At 44.8% G+C, this 20,330-nt stretch overlaps 1 long non-coding RNA gene across 4 annotated transcripts in view; it reads right to left on the bottom strand.

The window, feature by feature from the left end:
- Window positions 1–20,330, bottom strand: part of LOC132657483 (uncharacterized) — a 94,130-nt gene that overhangs the window by 16,440 nt on the left and 57,360 nt on the right. For all 4 annotated transcript variants that reach the window (XR_009595764.1, XR_009595763.1, XR_009595765.1 and 1 more), the window contains exons 4-5: window positions 10,471–10,634; window positions 888–946 (exon numbers count right to left, since the gene is read on the bottom strand). This is a non-coding gene — a long non-coding RNA (uncharacterized LOC132657483). The remainder of the gene's footprint in view (window positions 1–887; window positions 947–10,470; window positions 10,635–20,330) is intronic.

Below are 20,330 nucleotides of genomic sequence, written 5' to 3'. Positions count from 1 at the left end.
GAGTATGATAGATTTTTGATGGTTATAAAAATTCAGAAGAGGGAAAAATCTCTGACATGGGGGTGATTAAGGAAGTTCTGAAAATTCTTTGAGAATTCTTTGAGCCTCTGGTACCTGCTCAGAATTTTGTGAGCCTAAGGCAAATGGGCTGCTTGCAGAATATTATTATAAAGCCAATTATGTTCTCAGTGTTCTAAGCAATTTCCCAGCTGCCTCTTGGACATCTGACCCCAGTTTCAGCAACAGGAAATTTCAGTGCCTACAAAAGTCTATTGTTTGGTACAGCGCTGGATCTTAAACTTGAACTCAACTGCCCAAATGTAATATTGCCATCCCTTGCATTGGGAAGTTATTTCTACTTTTTAAAGTGTGTTTCCATTCGGGGAGGCATTTTGTCTTAATAGGATTTCTGAGCTCAAATAGAAATTATTAACCTCAATTTACATCTCAAGTAACCGAGGCCCAGAAAAGTTGTTCAGTACCAGACAAAAATCTGGCGAAGCGGGCCTAGGACCCAGGACCTCCCAGTTCCTCATCCAGGTGGGGAGACAAGTGCGCCAGCCAACAGTTACTTGACATCAAGGCAGTGGGATGTGATTAATGGTTGTTTGCCAAATGTCTGCAGATCCTTGGAGAAAAAGGCATTGCAAAAGTGCAACATATTAAGCTAATTATTTCCAGGCAAACTCCTTGGAGACATATTTTCATCAGAAGCTGTCTTTAGAGGCTCCCCAAATAGTAGGTAGTTCTGCAAAGCCAGCTTTTCCTGTGATGCAGAAATCATAACCACTGTTTGGCCATGCATCTCTTCTTCAGAACAGAGCTCTGAACACAATGAGAAATGACTTCCAAGTCACAAGGAGTCAGGTTATGGACAGAACCCTTACCTTAGACCTGTTCCATCGCAAACGAAGCCAAGCCTTAACTCCAGCTGGAGTGCGCTATTCTGGGGAGAGAAGATGATACAGCAGAATCAGTGTAGACTTCCAGGAGCGAAGGGGCCAAGGGGACAAGCAATGTTTACTGAGTGTCTACACTGTGCCAGGCCATTTTGCACAGACCCTAATGCTTAATACTCACCACATCCTGTGAGTGATGTAAGCACAGTTAGACCTTTCTAACAGCTGAGGAGCCCTTCTAGCGGTTAGTAAATATGTTCCCGGTCACCTGGGCATGAAGAGGTGGGCTCCACACTAGCACTCCAGTATATCTGATCAAAAGTCCATGCTGTTTGCGTTCCCAATTCTAAGCTAAGCCATCTGCTGAAGGAAGCTAAGAGAGAATGGAGTTCAGGTTTAGAAAAATATCTACCTCTGACCATACTTCTCCATTGGAGGACTGGCCATTTTATGCAGGGGGCTGACTGCAAAGTGAAAATACAGGAGCCCTTGTTTAGAAATTATTCAGATTTTAAGACAGCAGCAGCAGAGGATTAAACCAAATGCAGGAAGCTTCTGAGCACTGGGCCCTGTTTAACTGCATGGGTGGTATGGGTAAGTCCATGAAGTGGCCCTGCTCAAGAGTCCAGGACATAACAAAGGTGAGAAGGCAAGAGTCCTGGAGTTGGGGGTAAATCTGGAAATTCGGTCCCAGGGGAGGAAAAAATGGACCATGTGGTCCCCAGGAGCCTCCCCTCCCACCATGGGCTGCTCATCACACACACACTCACACACACACACACACACACTGCCTGGGGGAACTCGCTGATCAAGACTGATAAAAATTACATGGCAAGGCCCTGGGGGCAATTGTAATCCTTTTTCTAATCTCAGGAAGATTCGAAATAGCATCCCAGTGACACAAGGAATGAAGGCACGTCACCCCTATCGCAGCTGTCACTTGTATCTGCAATCAGGTGAATTATAGAGATTAGCCACGTCCCAGAATCCCTGCACTTTTTGCATGCTTCTGTGCATAGCCCGTCTTAAGGTGGAATTGCTCAGGTTTGCGTTTAGACTCTGGAGAAAGCTTGGGAAGTTCCGTGCTGCCCCCCAGTGTTCAGAGAGCAAGTCCAGGAGAAGCCACTGAAGGCTGCACACAGGTCGCAGGCTCTGTAGGCACGGCAGCCATCCTGAAGCTACAGAAAAGGGTGCTGCAGAGCTTCTGCAGGCCCCAGGTAAGCTTATCTAGAGGTCACACCCTGCATCACACCAAAGGTACTAAAATGTACCTACAGCACATACTAGAAATTGATGTGTAACCATCTAAGACTTGGGTAATTTTTGAGTTTGGTGCATATGTTTTGTTTTGCGGAGATTTAGTTAAACATTTATTCTGATTTTGCAATTTTTTTTTTTGGGGATATGGATCCAGAGGGGTGGCCCTGGGGGAGAAGGAAGAGCTCTTAGACATTGCCCTAAGACAGAAGTATTGGGAAAATCTCCCTGGTCTTTGTGCCTTTGGTACCTGCCACAGCGCGAGCAGGAAAACCACGGAAGAAGAGAAAACATGAGGAATATTGGATCCGGTCACCTCTGAACATACGCTTCAAGTACAAGCCCTTTCCCATTATACTTGTGTAAAGTAGCCGCCTCGGTCTGCTGAATGCATAGAAGAACCATAGACAAACCATGTCCATAGATCTTATGTGTTTTATTTATTTTTAATTGAAAGATAATTGTTTTACATGTTGGTTTCTGCCATACACCAACGTGAACCAGCCGTAGGTATACATGTATGCCCTCCCTCTTGAACCTGTCTCCCACCTCCCACCCCATCCCACCTCTCTAGGTTATCACAGAGCCCTGGCTTGAGTTCCCTGAGTCATACAGCAAATTCCCACTGGCTGTCTATTTCACATGTGGTAGTTATACATTTCCACGCTACTCTCTCAATTCATCCCACCCTCTCCTTTCCCACCGCCCCCCCAACATCCACAAGTCTGTTTCCTGCATCTGAGTCTCCATCGCTGCCCTGAGGATAGGTTCATCAGCACCATCTTACTAGACTTTAGTGCTAAGATTTCATGATTAAAATAACAACAACAACAAAACCCCTTGGTCAGGTCTGCTGTCTACTGCAATTTTTCCAAAAGGCCCCCTCCCCTCTCACGCCAACAGGCAAGCTGCCAGCATGGAGTTTTCACACTCCCCGAGGACGCAGATCCCTCCTGAGTTGTGACTTTTAACTACACGAAAGAAAGTCCCTCGAGATTTTCCAGCAGCAGAGAAACAACATCCAAATCAAATTCCCTGCTCCTCCCACATGGCCTTGCTCATGACTGACAAGTGGAAATGCAGGGGTGAGACTGGGGAGGCACAAATGACCGGCTTAGTGTAAAGGAGGGCAAATTGGACCAGGAAGAGAAGTGACGCACTCAGAATGAGAGATGCTGGAGGCAGCATTCAATCTGTCCCTCCGCTCTCTAGCAGAACTGAAGCGAATCTGTTTTGACTACCGTATGCACTAAATCTCGTAATCCCGCACAATTGTGGATTTAAGATTTCTGTGGATTTGGGACACAGGGGTTTTTATTTCGTGCAATCATCTGTCTTTTTTACCCACTTCCATAACTGATTCTGTTTTGTTTTGTTTTTCTTTTTTTTAGCTGCTTCAGGATCTTAGTTCCTCGACCAAGGATTGAACCCGGCCCCTGGCATTGGGAGAGCTAAGTCTTAACCACTGGACCGCCAGTGGTTGGAAGTCCCCATTACTTTCTTCTGTAAGCTCTTTAATTTTATCTTCGATCACACTAGTTAAGACCCTGTTCCCCCCATTGATTATCCATGGCTGCATTTTACCACAAGCCCCTCAGACTCGGCCTCTAGAGAATGATCGTGGGGTCACATGATTCAGAGTTGGCCGAGTCTTTGTCAATAGAACTGAGCTCCATCTGGAGTGGAAATCATGTTTACAGCACTCCCCATCAGTGCCTTTTCAGACTCTCCCTCAATGATCACCTATCTAGAAAGGAAGCTACGCTTTGTGAAGCCGTCTGCTTCCTATTAGTGAAGTACACGGCTAGACAGTTCTTCCTTCTGCTCTCCCTTTAAGACTTGAAGTGAGAGCCAGGGAGAGCCAAGGTGAGCCAGTGATGTTGAGTCTGGAGGTAGGCATCTGGCACTTCTCCACTGCAGGTCACCAGTGGGAGCCCTACGTGGCCTTTGGGGACGCCATATGGAAAAGGCTAAATACTCCGAAGAGAAAACACCAGCAACCAGCTCCGCTCCTTCCCCTGAAACTGCCTGTAAGGAGTCCAGGCTTTTATGAAAGAGGTCAGTCTGTGGCCTCAGGGACAGTTGAGCATAGCTGGCTGTGAGCAGACCCCTTTCCTGCACTTGCACCGGGCTCGGGCCTGTTCTGAGAACCTGGACTCTTCTTTGTAGAGCTCATCCAAGTAGCATCCTCAGAACGTCTGAAACTGAGGCCCTCCGGAGTCCTACGTGTTTCCCTCCACACACGCCAAGTGTCAAAGGACTGCTCCAGGACTGGGGTTGCTGTTTGTGGTTTTGAGTGTGGGTGGGTGTGTGTCCAAATGCTGAAAGCTCAGTCCTGGGCTTCTGAAACCCAGAAGGAAAGACCACCCGAATGTGAGCGACAAGCCGCACTTGGCTTTAAATTCTACACCATTCACATAAAAAAAGAAGAAGTGGGGGGCAGGGAGGAGAGGGAGGGAAGGGGGAGGATGAGGACAAGAAACTCAGGCTTGAGTTCCTGCATCAGCTGGAAGACGGGCTTCAAAGGGTAGACAGTAGGTTTTGAAATCTCATCCACGTATTTTTCCATTCAAGAGCAAGTGATCGTGGGCTGACTTGCAGCTGAGCATGGGACTAATGCTAGGGATAAAGAGATGAACAAAATAAACACAGGTCCCCCACATTACAGTTTAAAGGGAAAGTAAATGATTAAACACCTAAAAATATTTAGGGGTATGATTCTTACGAGATTCTCTCAGTCTACCCATATTTATTCACTTCCCCAAATTTAACTCAGAAGGATTGTCCCTCAGCCAAAAGGTCTTCCACATCTGTTCCTACTGACCCTCCACCCAGCAGGGCCCAAGAGTGGGAGTGGTTTTACAGATTATATTAGTTTCCTATTGCTGCTATAATGAATTACCACCCCAGTAGTGGCTTCAAACAATACAAAATTTTTCTCTGACAGTTCTGGTGGTTGAAAGTCTCACTGGGCTAAAACTAAAGTATCAGCAGGGTTTTTGTAGAAGCTTTAAGGGAGAATTTTTCCCTTGCTTTTTCCAGCTTCTGGAAGTCTCCTATGTCCCTTGGCTCTTGGCCTCTTCCTCCAGCTTCAAAATCAGCCACAAAGCATTTTCAAATCTTTATGACTCTGGCCGTCCTGCCTCCCTTTTATAAGCACCTTAGTGATTACACTGGCCCACTAGATACACCAGGCTAATCTGTCTCACGATCGTTAACTAAATTACATATACAGTCTCCTTGGCCATGTAACTTCACATATTCACAGGGTTTAGAAATTAGGTCGTGAACATTTTAAGGAGAGGGGCCCTTATTCTGCCTATCACGTGTGTCATTTCTTGTGTTTTAACACAAATAATCCATGTTCATTATAGAAAAGTTAGAAAACATAGAAAAATGTTAAATTAGAAAACAAAATATAAACACTCAAAAAAATACTTCCATTTTTTGTCCTTTAAAAAAAAGCAAACAAAACTTGACTAAATATTCTCCAATACGCTTCTTCATCTTACCATATATTGCAATCATCTCCCTTTATCAACAGATATAACTCAATATACCAGCATTTTATTGACTTCACGGTGTTCTATTATGTTATTGACATTGTACTATAACTTTTGAGCATGTAGGTTGCTTCTAGATTTCTGTACATACCAGTAATGATGTTATAACATTCTTGCCCATGCATATTTGTATATTTGCCTGATATTTTCTGAGGATGAGTTCTCAGCAAAATGCAATCACTAGGCCAATGGCTGCGGCTGCTTTTAAGGCTTGAAATACATGTGGTCAAAGGACCCTACAGGAAATTAAAGCCAATTCAGAGACTTCCCTGCAGAGCAGACTGTTACCCCACGTGCTCAGAACCCTGGCTGGGTTCTGACTTTTAATCTTTTACCAAACTGATGGACAGATTGCAATCCCATATAGTTGTTTTAATTCCTTTGAAAACCCGTAATGTTGAGCATTTTTCTTATATTAATATTTATTTTCTACTTACCTTTCTTTTGCTACTTGCCATCTTATGTTCTTTCTTTCTATATTAACGTGCTTGTAATTTTCTTAATGTATGTTCATAAATCTGTATGTTAACCCTCTGGCATATTTACCACAAATAATCTTCTCAGTTTGGTGTCTTTTTTTATTGAGTTTTTATTGCAAAATGGCTCCAGAAGTTTCTGTGGTTAAATCTATCCATTTTTTGTTTGTTTGTTTTCTTTTAATAGTATCTGCCTTTACGTTTCCCAGCCAGCTCGGTGATAAAGAATCTATCTGCCAATGCAGGAGACATGAGAGGTATGGGTTTGATCCCTGAGTGGAAATGGCAACCCAATCCAGTATTCTTGCCTGCAAAATCCCATGCACAGAGGAGCCTGGTGGGCTACAGCCCATGGGGTCTCAAAGAGTCGGACTGGACTGAGCAACTGATTGACTGATGACGCCTTTGGTTTCATGCTTCGGATCATGGTATGGTAGTATGGTCCTCACCCACCCAATATTACACAAACATTCTGTGTTCAGGTTATTAGTCCATCTTGACTGTTTTGCCTAAAATATATGTTAGTGCCATTTGCTAAAAGGATTCTGTTCAGGCAGCCACTTGAAATGCTAAAATGCAGCTCCCTGTGGGGCTGACATCAGGCTCTAAATAATGGGTATGTTGTGAGGCTGCATCCAAAGGCTTGACAGCCATGTCTCTAATTGGGGTTACACTTGAGGTCCTAATTCATTGTGATTTTTAAGCCAAGTGAAGAGCCTTTAGAGAGAGAGGACCTACCACCTCGTTCTATTCAGTTGAGATGAATGACTCAGCTCTTGCTTTTTATGGTGAAGCAATTTAACTTCATTTTCCTTGGATCACTGAGGTGTGGGAAAAGATTCGGTGAAACGGGGTCTAAGCCCGTGGAGTTCTTGGCTCTGGTTTTAAGCTCCAACCAAAGAGAATCAGGAAATGAAGGGCTTCAGAAAGAAGAACTTGAAGAAGTTACTGCCACAGACCCCTGGACCACTGCCCACTGCCTGGGGGTGGAATGGGGGACATTTTGTTCTTACCTCACCTGGAGGGGTAGCTGTGGATTGATTCAGCAAGTGTTCATGGCTGAGTTTGGGTTGGTGCCAGATAGACGCAGAAAACCCAAGCAGACGTGGAGAGAACTCCACTTATCAGATGGGTTTAACTGTACTTTAGGCAAGCCTAAAGATTTAGGTGGAAGTACTTCTGTTTTTCTGAAAATCTGAGTCCCAGAACTTTCCAGTGAATAGAGAAACTATATGCTGAATTTCTTCCCCTCTCTCTAGGTCTGCAAAAGTACATGGGAGCAGAGACTCTGCTGAGGACATTCCAAAGGAGTCAGACACAACTTAGAGACTAAAACAGCAGCAATTTATAGAATATTGCACATTAACTATCCTTCAGTGAAAGTTCTTTTTCTTAAGAGATTTTGCCATGTAAGCAGGCATTTCCCCACACCTGTCTGCTCCTCCTCTTCCCATCTAGATTTGAGTTTGGTCACGTCTGGGGCCTGGTCCCATGAAAGGAGCTCAATTTCCTCAAGCACACCCTTTAGCAAGACCTTCCCTTGGACTTGACAGTCATCTGCTGCTGCCAAATCTCACTCCACTTCCAGGAGGAGAAAACATATGGCCTGTTAATTTTTGCCAAAACTGATCAGAAAACAGAACTCAGTCCTCATAAAAATCGCACAGTACCTGCCTCCCTTTCCTTGCTGACGATAAAAATGAAGCTCGAGTTTGGGGAGCTATCTTTCTTGAAGGTACGATTTTTCATCCAGATCCAACTCCTAGTTCCATCATTTCTCACCTGCTCAAACACCCTGATCACCAGGGCAGAGAACTATAAATAACTGAAATTAAAACTTTGTTAAGAATTGTGTTTTATGCACAATAATACCCAGATCTTTCCGTAGAACTCCATTGATAATTTTTGAACTTTCCTTAAAAAGGTGGAAAAGAAATCACAGTATTTTTTTGTATTTTAATTACTCACTGAATAAAACCTGAAAGTATTTAATTATTAGATTTACGCCTCAAGATAAGTTCAATGGTAATTATAGGATGTCTTTTTTTTAATTCTAATTCCAAATAACAAAATCCCAAACACATTGGATCATTATGATTATAATTAGAATAAAGGTGTCTTACTGTTGAAACCAAAGTTTGGCTTTTTTGTTTAACCTTTTTGCACCTCATCGAAGGGGAATGCTTTGGGAAGAAATCTGTTTCAATCTCTCTAATGCTGGTTTAAAACAAAATAAAAAACATAATTGTCTGCAGGAATGCTTTTTCATTGCAATATTGGCAGAGAGAAGGCAAGCCCGGAGCTTTCAGCTTACTTGAGGTTTCAGGGCATGCTGACTTTTCCCTGGCCATTTGTCACCCTCAGACACGAGGAGAACTCAGACAACCAGGCAAAAAGATGAAATAGATGCAGCCACAATATCAAGGCAATCGAAAGAGAGGACCTGTGAAATAATCCATCTTTCCCACCCCCAATTTTTCAACCAGTTTGGGGGTAACTTTTTCTGAGCTCTGCTTCAATTAAAGATGAATGAATGAGGATGGGCTGGGATTGGGTAGACCTCAGAAGGAGCTACACAGAGACTGGAATAGCTAAAGCAGAAATCCATAAATAGACCTCTAACTAAGGCTCGGAAGGTATTTAGTGCTTGGGGGCTGACAGCAATCACTTATTGAGAGAAAATGAGCTTATTCTTTCCCTGTGTTGACGAGGCTGTAGAGAAACCCTTGCTGATGGCCGCAACAGCGTCTGAATCAAGCTCACCACCCTGAAGACTTGTTCGCGCTCTGTTTGGGGATTTGGGAAGTGGTAAGGGCGGCGGCTTGTGGTTTCAAGGGAGAGTTGCAGGATAGGGAGTTACAGGAAGGAGAGGAGACATACATCTTAACGAAGTAAATAAACAGCCCCAGATGGCTTCCCCTGGCTGCAGGCAGAAAGGCAAGTGCTTGCTTACTGGAAAGTGCTTGAAGACTAGAGGGATGAGAGGACAGGAGGAGGGAAGCAAAAGAAGAAAGGAAAGCTGTGTGGAGAAGCCCAGAGAGCAGTCATAATACTCAGAAAAATGTCACATTAAACCTCCAGCTGCCGGCGGTTGAGCAGAGAGAGTTCCAGACAATAGCTAAGAAAACAAGTTGAATCTTGCGTTCATTCCTGTGGTTAAAACAAGTCTGTACCACCACGAGGAAAATTCCATTCTCCCCAGACCTTAACTCCCTGCTTACCTGAGCTACAGACACTTACTGTTGAAAGGCTCCTTAATGGAATCCATTATTTAAAAAAAAAAAAAAATGGTACAAATGAACTTGTTTACAAAACAGAAACTTAAAGTCACAGATGTAGAAAACAAATTTATGGTTACTAGGAAGGGGGGTGGGGGCGAGCGGGGAGGAGGGATAAATCGGGAGATTAAGATTGACATATACACCCACTCCTACACGTAAAACAGATAACTAATAAGAACCTATTTTATAACGCAAGGAACTCTGTGTTCTGTGATGGTCTATATGGGAATAGAATCTAAGAAGGAGTGGACCTACATATATGCATAACTGATTCACTTTGTAACACAACATTGTAAATCAACCAATAAAAATCAATTTTTTAAAAAGTCCATTCTTACAGACAGAACAGAGAAAAATCTCTTAAAGTTAGAGCTGGGGATGCACAAACACCCAGCCTCCCTCTTGCCTCAACCTTTCTCTTCTGTTTGGGTCCTCACATCTTGGAAAGTACCCCTTTCTTCCTAGGGGCGCAGTTAGTATGTTGACTAACTGCTACTGCTAAATCGCTTCAGTCGTGTCCGACTCTGTGCGACCCCGTAGATGGCAGCCCACTAGGCTCCCCCGTCCCTGGGATTCTCCAGGCAAGAACACTGGACTGGGTTGCCATTTCCTTCTCCAATGCATGAAAGTGAAAAGTGAAAGTGAAGTTGCTCAGTCGTGTCCGACTCTTCACGACCCCATGGACTGCAGCCCACTAGGCTCCTCCATCCATGGGATTTTCCAGGCAAGAGAGTTGGAGTTGCCACTCTCCTGTACTGCATCCTCAACCGCAGCCACATTCATGTTCTGACCCTTGAGACCCATGGATGTCAAATAAAATTAATTGCTAGCTTAATAAATGTTTATTGAATGTCTACTATGTCTCAGACTCCAGAGAAGTCATCTAGGAAGAATAACAAAGATCAAGCTGTTGTGAAAAACTTCCAAGTCAGGAGGCACATTGCTGCTAATTGTATGACATATACAGCAGACACTGTATACTGTGGACACTGACCTTGGCCTTTTCCTTTCCTTCTTTGGGGTTTTCAGTGCAGGTGACATGCGTTGCCTCTGGCCTCAGTGCAGCCACGTCTCCCTCTTCTTCACCAAGAACCCCAGCATCTGCTTCTTTTCCTCCCTCCCAGACAAGCGTTTGATCAGCTTGCTCCAGCAGCTCTCCTGTTGGAAGAGAGAGTTTATCAATAATTGTGTTGGGTCCAGGGGAAGCTATAAAACAAATATGTTTTCTTAAGCCCTGTGATTCTTAATCTGGGGCTGGAGGCTGGTTAGCACACCCAGGAGAGGGAGACCGTCCTCAGAGGGGCATGGGTGCTGGAATCAAGTGTGTCTCCCCACTGAGAAAATATAACAGCAGTAATGCAATTCTGTGGGAAAGAGGGAACGTTGGTAGACTGTGGTGCTCAAAGGAGATGATTCTTATTTATAGTCAAACTGGGAAAGATTTGCGACTTGACATGTCTTCTATGCTCATCTTTTAAAAGCTTTCAGTAAACGCTAATATGTGTTTAGTTAGCTATAAAGAGAGCTATAGGAATTGATTAGTGCCCTCAGGGAGTTTATAGAAGTAGTGCGCTTACAAATTTTAACAACCAGTTCTCCAGCAGGGGAAAAAATGCCCTGTTTTCTAGCTTTTGCTTGTTTCCATGGGGTAAATACTCCCTCAGTGGTTGATTTTAAGCTCCAGCATGAGGAATGGGGAAGAGATAGGCGCCATCAGCTCTTGTTAGCTAATATGAACTGGCTTAGAACGCCCGTGGCGTATGGTTTAACACACTAACCCGAGATAAACAGAAGCTCCTGGTCAATCGACTGATCGACATCAAATGGAAAATCTTTAACCAAGACCGAGAGGGGAGCATGTTTTAGGGGTAGCTGGAAAAATGCACAGTATCTATATCCCCCCTTCGGCTTCCTTGGAAACACAGAGATTTATGGAAAGTCAAAGCCTGCAAAGACTGTAGATAACCAAGACCCACTCCCTATTCCTCCCCTTACAGAAGGGGACCTGGGGCAGCAAGCAGGAATGATGTCTTATATACAGCCTCTACTCCAAACGTACCACTCTTTTGGGTGGGTGTAATTTCCTTACCATTAGGTTGGGGGTATTGAGCAGGAACCTTGACAAATGAACTACATTGTTTTCAGAAAGAAAATCAAGCAGAGCTTATTGGGTTCCTCCGAGCACCCATGGGAGAACAAGTCTGTACAGTTGGCGGAGGGTGAGCGAAGGTGCCATCAGTGTGAAGGCACCAACTGTGTCTGAATTTGTTATTCAGTGACTTGCCCTGAACACAAGCTTGCTTGCAGAACAGAAACAAACCCACAAGTCTGCCAGGCTCTGGCTGCCCTAGCCTTTGAATCATTGGTGAGAAATAAGCTCTGTCTAGGAAGGAAAAAAAAATACATTCCCGTGTGAAGAACCCTAGCAGTAATTTTCTGGGCGGGAGAACTACTGCTGTGTCTCTTGGGCAAATGTAATGGGATTGCAAAGTCTTTGGTGCTGAGAAAGCTCCAGCTTCTTCCTGCCTGTGATTCATGATCCCTGAGACAACGATGAGCAATGAAAAGTCAAAGGAACATCAAGTAAAGCTAGATTTAGGAAAATAACACATTACATTTAAATATCCATATATATTTAATCTGTGTTTAATAATGCAAGGAATACATTAGTCAAGGCTTAGGCAGATTCCACATTGATGTTAGTTACGGAACAGCCTGGCTCTCTAAAGTTTCCCAGCCTTGGCGCCACAGGAATGAAAACTTCTGGAGGAGTGAAGCGTGTCGTTGCAAACCTGGGGCACTGCAGACATGCAAATGGGAGGTTTGTGGAGGTCACCACAAAGGCGAACCTGCTGCAGAGACAAGAACTTGGGGTAAGCAAGAGAAACGTAAAGCTCCAGTCTCTGAACTGACTTAGTCTTTTGCCACCCTCTGCAGGGCAGGGCAGGGAATGGGAGGTAACACGGTAGAGAAGCAAAGGAACCAGGGTCTCTATTCCAGCTATTGTTTTCTCTCCGATCTCCTCTCTCGTCCTTGGGCTTTAATTCTAGACCACCAGATAGGGAATGGCTGTGTGGGCCCCAGGAGAAAGCCAGAATAAGTCCCCAGGGTGCAATGCCAGACCTCCAAGACTCTTGCTGCCATCTGGAGGGGGAGGCAGGTGAGTGTCCTGGAGGATGAAGGAGGAATCACGAGCGTGCCCGGCCTTTAGTGTCATCGCGCTCCTCCAGAGCTGGAAAGGGAACCAGTGGGAACACAGCATAGCATATGCCAAGGGGCATCTGGGACCTGGAGAGAAATAAGGGGCTGGATTCCCAAAAAGTCCAAGGAATCCTTTTGCCTTGATTTGACCATCATCCAATATAACAATGATAAAGCCTCAATTATTCTGAACTTGTCGTGACTTCCTTATTCATTTGAGGAGGACTCTTAAGTCCTTGACAACTTCACCTAAGGCAGTCCGAAAAGCAAAGTTACAACAGGAAAGGATCTCAGATAACAACCCAATCTCCCAATTTTACAAATAAGAAGACTTAGGCCGGCAGAGGCCATGCAGCCCCTCTAGGTTTGCCCAGTCAGTAAGTGGACAACCAGGATGAAAACCCAAGTCTCTGACTCCAGGTATCTGTCCATGCACTCCCCTGACCCTCCTGTGAAACCCTGCTATGGAACAAAGTCGCTAAGTCATACCCGACTCTTTGTGACCCCATGGACTATAGCCCACCAGGCTCCTCTGACCTTCGGATTTTTCAGGCAAGAATACTGGAGTGGATTGCCATTTCCTCCTCTATGGGACCTTCCTGACCCGGGGATCAAACCCACGTCTCCTGCATTCTCTGTGGTGGCAGGTGGATTCTTTACCACTGAGCCACCTGGGCAGCCCATGGGTTTGGGTAGTCTGTAGAAAGGGAAGGCCAACGTGCCTTACATGCCAGGCACTGTGCCAAGGGCTTGAGTGTATATCATCTCCAAAAGATTAAATATTAACCTACTGCAACAGAAGTTTACAGCCGAAAAGAAAGCTTGGCTCTGATTCTGGCTCTGCCCCCTTCCACTGTGTGGCGATGGGTTGGTCACTGTACTTTTCCAGGTGCCGTTCTTCCCGTCACCTGTAGAACCTCCATAGGCCACTCACAGACTCACAGAGTGAGGACTAGTCTAGTCCAAAGCGGAAAGGAAGGGACGAGGAGGAGGAAACCTAGACTGGGGACGTGAACAGATGTGACTCTCACAAAAGCCTGGGAGAAGCAGAATTGTGATGAAGGTCCAGCTAGGAGCCCAGATGTGTCCTTGAGGAAGCTGTGAAACACCTCCAAGTCTGCACTTGGGAGCATCCTCACTCCATTCCCTGTGAGAGTCTTCCCATGAATTGAAACAGTCCAAGCTGTTCCCAGAAAAGAATTGCGGGAGATGTAGGGAGCTAGGTACTTTCAACCTTCCTTCTAAGAACTGAGACCCTAAAGATTCAAGCCATCTGAAACTTCCTCATCCCCCAGAGGGCTCCTCCCTTGGAGGGAAAGCAAATTACCTCTTTATGTCATTTAGGTTAAGTACCACTTTGAGAAGCATGCTCATTCTAGCAGTTGGCACTTGGGAAAAAAAAAGAGAGAGAGCTGTGACTCACTAGTAATTTTGAGCCAAGTATTTTGAATTGGCTCAGGGCAGGAAAATGGCCAGGGGGGTGGATAAGGAGGGGTGCGGAGGACCCACATAGATGATGACCGAGATCTACCCAACTCAGGTCCAAAGCGGCAAGTACAGGGGAGACTCTCAGAACATATGCTCCTGTTGTGTGTCGCTGCCAGGAGCCTCCTAAATCATTGTGAAATGGCTGCTTTCTGCTTGCCTCTATCATGTATTATGGGGCATTAATAAATAATGGGAGGTTGTAGGACCAAAAGGCGGGAAAACCCAAGGGGAAGGTGATGGAGAAGCATAATTTAACAAGTAAATGAAAGAAGCTATTAAATCATAGTTAAATTATATTGGCACTGGCAAATTAAAAAGAAAAAAGAAACATTTCCTGCTGCAAAATGCTTTCAATAAAAGATTGAAGTTTCTCTCCTGGCTGACAAGAGGCATCTTCCGATCATAAGGATAGGAGTTTGAGGCCTGTAGATTCTTTAGATACAGAGAACTTGGTCAAGGGCTCTGAGGATGGAGAGTTTCAAGGAGTTTCTCAGTACATACTTGTTCTAGCATGAGTCTGAGTTCAATATTTGATGCCCCATCTATGACCCAACTCTTGCTAGTGGCCTTTCCCACCCTAGAGGAGGGGAAATTGAGGTTACCAAAGTTGTGACTTAAAAATAACTCTTTGTATGTATAGCATTCTACCTTCTCAATTACCATTATATCCATTAACACTTTGAGATTTACCATAATGCTGCTAGGTAGGGGGTACACTCAGCAGGGAAGCTATATCCAGTTTATCTCTGTGTGCCCAGAGATCAGAAAACTGCACATTTTATAAAACTGAGTCAGAGGAATGGAGAGATGTATCATACCTGGAGACGTGGGGGAATTAATGAATTCTCATCTTATAGCTGAGTGGCTTAGAGAGTCTAAGTGGCTTGCCCAAGACTGAACTATACAGCGTGGGAGTTGTAACCAAGCAGCCACACTTTCAAAAACTCAACCCTGGGCTCTTTCAACACAACACGTTGTCTCTCTTCAAGGTCACACAGTAAACTAGATCAGAGCCTGGACTCACACAAGCAGAAAAAGGACACATTTTTCTCTGTTGGGGCTGTCTTTCTGATGGTGGCATAGACTGCTGTTGAGTATTTGAAGGACCTTGAGGGTCTCTCTATCTGAAGGAAGCTTCCAGAATCCTTTGGCAGAAGAGCCACACAGAAGCCAGGCCACTACACAGTCAGGCTCTCCCTTTCCTTGTTTCCAGGGATGTTTGCTCGAGTGTTGGCAGCAAAACTTGCTGCCATTCAATTTCTCAGACATGCTCAGGCCCCAAGCCCCAGTGGGAGATGTGTGTGTATGAACACGCCAGGGGAATAAAGTCATGGCAGAGTAGATTTGTTTGGACAGGCAGGCTTAGCAGTCTAACAGGGTGTGCAAGACAGCCCTGCTACCCTGCATTTTAAAAAGGAGCTACTTGGCAAACGTATCAGGCGTCCAGGGGATAAGCCTATCCAGGGCTCCTGAATGGTCGCGGGTACGGGGGTGGTGGGAGCATCTTTCACGAAGGGGCCTCTGAAACTCTCTCCAGACAACAGCAGCTGCATCAAACTGTGCTTGCTCGGAAGAATCTTTCCACCAGGAAAAAAGATAGGAAGATTACCTAGAGGCCCACACTCACTAACGGGGAGCTCTGCAGTGGGCTTCGGCATGGGAGAGAACCAGGCTCCAGTGCTTACAACTTGCTACTTAAGTAATTTTGAACAAGTTATCTAACCTCTTTGAGCCTCGATTTCTTCTTTTAAATGAGAATATTTGAACCTACTGAATCCATTAGTGTCAGATTCAGATACAGGTGACAGAAACTCGAAAATCCCAAGGGACTTGAGATGTTAAAGAGAATAAAAATAACCTGGATGCAAGTCGTTTCAAATGAGTAGGATGGCTCCACAAGTCATCAGGGCTCAAGACTGCTTTGATCTGACTGTCCCACCATCCTGCCACGCTGTCCCACTTATACCACATGGTTCGAGATGGCTTTGCCAGCTCCAGGCACTCTGTCCAAAGTCCAGTCATCAGGTAGTAGGAGAAAGCACCATCCTTGCTTTAAGGGTATTTCTCAGAAGTTCCCCATAGCCCTTCCTCTTAGAGTCCACTGGCCAGAACTTAGTCAAACAAGCCATATCTCCATGCAAGACAGGCTGGGGGATTTAATTTTTATTTCTAGTGTCCATGTACCCAGCCAAAGCTCAGAGGTTTCATTTCTTATTAAAAGAGGGAGTTCAGCATCAGGGCAACAATCAATAAAGTCTCTTGTGTCTAATTTACAGGACAAAATGAGACAATGGCTGTAAATCATCTGCTTCAGAGCCTTGCATGTAGGTAGGGCTTGGTAAATGCTGATGTCTGCTATGGTTAAGCTTGATGTACATTCACTCAGGAATAGATTTCTGTGGGAGATTCTTGGCAATGCCCAATACTTGACTTCATCCCAGGGACACTGTGTCATTCCATCAAATATATCATTCTGATCAAAGCGAAGGTCCCAGTTAAGTCAAAGAGTGAACTTGGAGAGGGCTCAGGGGAGAGAAACGCAGATGGGTAAAAGCAGTGATCCACAGCACTTATGAGAGACAGATGAAGGAGGCCATGGAGATTTCAGCCAGAAGGCAGGGGTCTTCAGAGTTGCAATATCTATTTTATCAACGATGGCAGCCAAATTCCACTTTCCTCCACTGATGGGAAAAGCAAAGAAAAAATATGAAACAAGGTGAGAACTGGATATCTGGGATTCTCATGCATATAAATTTTCATGCGGGGAAAAAGATGGAGGAGGGGAAGGAGGTTATTGTCATTGCAAAGAAGAACCTGCTTTATTGGCATCTCATGGTTGGCTATCCAATAGGTTATTTCTTGAATGTAAGAAAAAACCGTAATCTTGCTGGAAGAATATGAGTATGAAGGCTGTATTGGTCAAGGTTCTTCTCTAGAAAGAGGAGGAGACCCAGAGAGATGGATTGATTTTAAATAATTGGCTCACAAAATTGTGTAGGCTAGTAAGTCCCAATCTGCAGAGTCGGCCTGCAGGCTGGAGACCCAGGAACGAGCTGACGTTGTAGCTTGAGTCCAGAAGTAGTCTGCCACAGCCTGGGGAATTCTCTCTTCCTCGGAAGAGGAGAGCATTTTTCTTAAAGTGTTCAACTGATTGGATGAGGGCCACCCACATGACAAAGGGTAATCTACTTTACTCAAAGTCTCTGGTGCTTAAATGTTCAGTTCAGTCACTCAGTTGTGTCCGATTCTTTGCAACCCCATGAATCGCAGCACGCCAGGCCTCCCTGTCCATCACCAACTCATGGAGTTCACTCAGACTCATGTCCATCAAGTCCGTGATGCCATCCAGCCATCTCATCCTCTGTCGTCCCCTTCTCCTCATGCCCCCTATCCCTCCCAGCATCAGAGTCTTTTCCAATGAGTCAACTCTTCACATGAGGTGGCCAAAGTACTGGAGTTTCAACTTTAGCATCATTCCTTCCAAAGAAATCCCAGGGCTGATCTCCTTCAAAATGGACTGGTTGGATCTCCTTGCAGTCCAAGGGACTCTCAAGAGTCTTCTCCAGCACCACAGTTCAAAAGCATCAATTCTTCGGCACTCAGCTTTCTTCACAGTCCAACTCTCACATCCATACATGACCACTGGAAAAACCATAGCCTTGACTAGATGGACCTTTGTTGGCAAAGTAATATCTTTGCTTTTCAATATACTATCTAGGTTGGCCATAACTTCTCTTCCAAAGAGTAAGCGTCTTTTAATTTCATGGCTGCAGCAAGCTCATCTGAAAAACACCTCCATAGCAGCATTCAGGTGAGCTTGGTCAAATATCCAGGTACCACAGCCTAGCCACTTTGATACCAAAAAAAAAAAAATCAACCATCACAAAGACCACTGGAGTCTGATCCAGCAACAGTCATATTCATTTGGGTAACTCTTTTTGCGCTTAGGTTCTTTTTGCTTGAAAAGTGTTTAGGAGACAAACAAATAGATGACAAACAAATGAGTGGAAATATTTTAAAATACAAAAGACATACATCAACGAAAGAGTCAGTCTCAAGAAACCACTCACAGGTTTTCATGTCAGAATTGAAAAACAATTAAAAACAAAAGGGCAGTGGGTGGGAGGTTAGGTCTTCAGCCTGGACAGCGTGGAACAGAACGAAATGACAGGAAATGATCACAGCCAGGAAGTGGCTGGCTGATGAGAAGTCTATGACTAACTAAAGCGGTAGATGGATATTTCAGAGAAATTTTGGCTGACTTTTTGTCCTCACTGCTTCCAGTGGAACCAAGGTAGCCAGGGGAGGAGATATAGTGAGTGAGTGAACATGCTGAGTATGTGAGTGTGTATGTGTTTAGGTTTGAAATGCATTTAAACAAAAGAAAGAGGGGTAGACAGGAGAAACATAAGAATATCAATATTTTAAAATTTATTTTTATCAAAGTAGAGTTGATTTACAATGTTGTATTAATTTCTTTTGTATAATGAAGTGATTCAACTGTGCACAAATATACATTCTTCCTCTTGTGGTTTATCCAAGGATATTGTATATAATTCCCTGTACTATACATTCAGTTCAGTTCAGTTCAGTCTCTCAGTCATGTCCGACTCTTTGCGACCCCATGAATCGCAGCACGCCAGGCCTCCCTGTCCATCACCAACTCCCGGAGTTCACTCAGACTCGCGTCCATCAAGTCAGTGATATCATCCAGCCATCTCATCCTCTGTTGTCCCCTTCTCAGCACCAAAGAATTGATGCTTTTGAACTGTGGTGTTGGAGAAGACTCTTGAGAGTCCCTTGGACTGCAAGGAGATCCAACCAGTCTATTCTGAAGGAGATCAGCCCTGGGATTTCTTTGGAAGGAATGATGCTAAAGCTGAAACTCCAGTACTTTGGCCACCTCATGCGAACAGTACTATACATTAGGACCTTGTTAATTCATTCTATATGTAATAGTTTGTACCTACTAACCCTAAACCCCTAGGCCACCCCTCCCCCCTCCTCCTCCTCCTTGGCAACCACGACTCTGTTCTCTGTGTCTGTGAGTCTGTTTCCGTTTTGTAGGTAAGTCTATTTGTGCCTTATGTTATATTCCACATATAAGTGAAATCACATGGTATTTGTCTTCCTCTTTCTGACCTATTTCACTTAGTTTGATAATCTCTAGTTGCATCCATGTTGCTGCAAATGGCGTTATTCTGTTCTTTTTTACGACTAAGTAATATTCCATTGTGTATATAGACCGTGTCTTCCTTATCCGTTTATCTGTTCCTGGGATATTTAGGTTGCATCCATGTATTGACTATTGCAAATAGTGCGCTATGAACATAGGGGGTGCTTGTATCTTTGAATTATAGTGTTGTCCAGCTTTATGCCCAGAAATGGGATTACTGTATCATATGGTAATTCTATTTTTAATATTCTGAGGAAGAAAATATCAATATTTGAGAGATTTGCTTTCTTGACCTGAAAAATAACGTGTGAAACTGAGGAGATCTCAGTGTCCCCCTGGACTTTCCCTGACCAGAGAAAGAAAAGAGAAACTATGGGAAGTTTGCGAGGTGCTGTGAAGACAACTGTCATCTTCCCTCTCTGCTTGTCCTTCTCCTTGGAAGACGTGCTGTGGGTCATCCCTGGGGGTGGAGCACTGACGGGGTGGGCACGTGGAACAGAGACTAGCCTGGCATGAAGAGCTGCAGGCCATCAAGGCCAGGAAGGATTCCTTCAGCACAAATCCAAGTCCTGAGCAGAGGCCAGGACGACCCGTCCCACAGCCCAGCCACAATCATGCCTTGCAGAGCTCAGAAGACTCGAGAGGCTCCCGTGGCCAAATGGCTCTCTTTGCCTCTCCCAGCATGGCCCTAGCTTCCTGTTAGGGCCTTCCCTGCTGCTCTGCGCCTGCTCGGGAATCGCATGCCAGCCCAGCCTTCGCAGTTCTGGCTCCCTGAAACTTCTCCACGCTTTCCCACCTCGTGGACTTTCCTGGGGTCGTGTCTTGGGGCTGGAATCCTTCTTCCTGTCCCTCGGCCCACCCACGGAGCTTTCCACACCCAGCGCTGTGCAGCCTTCATCACCTAGCCCTTTCTTTTTCGTTTTAATACAAAAAGAATGAATCTACCATAAACTACTCATTCTTCAGGAGACTATAAAGGAAAATGTTTC

Source organism: Ovis aries, chromosome 12 (assembly GCF_016772045.2).
Source record: "Ovis aries strain OAR_USU_Benz2616 breed Rambouillet chromosome 12, ARS-UI_Ramb_v3.0, whole genome shotgun sequence".
NCBI classification, from domain to species: Eukaryota; Metazoa; Chordata; class Mammalia; order Artiodactyla; family Bovidae; genus Ovis; species Ovis aries.
This window is presented reverse-complemented; position numbering and strand designations above follow the sequence as displayed.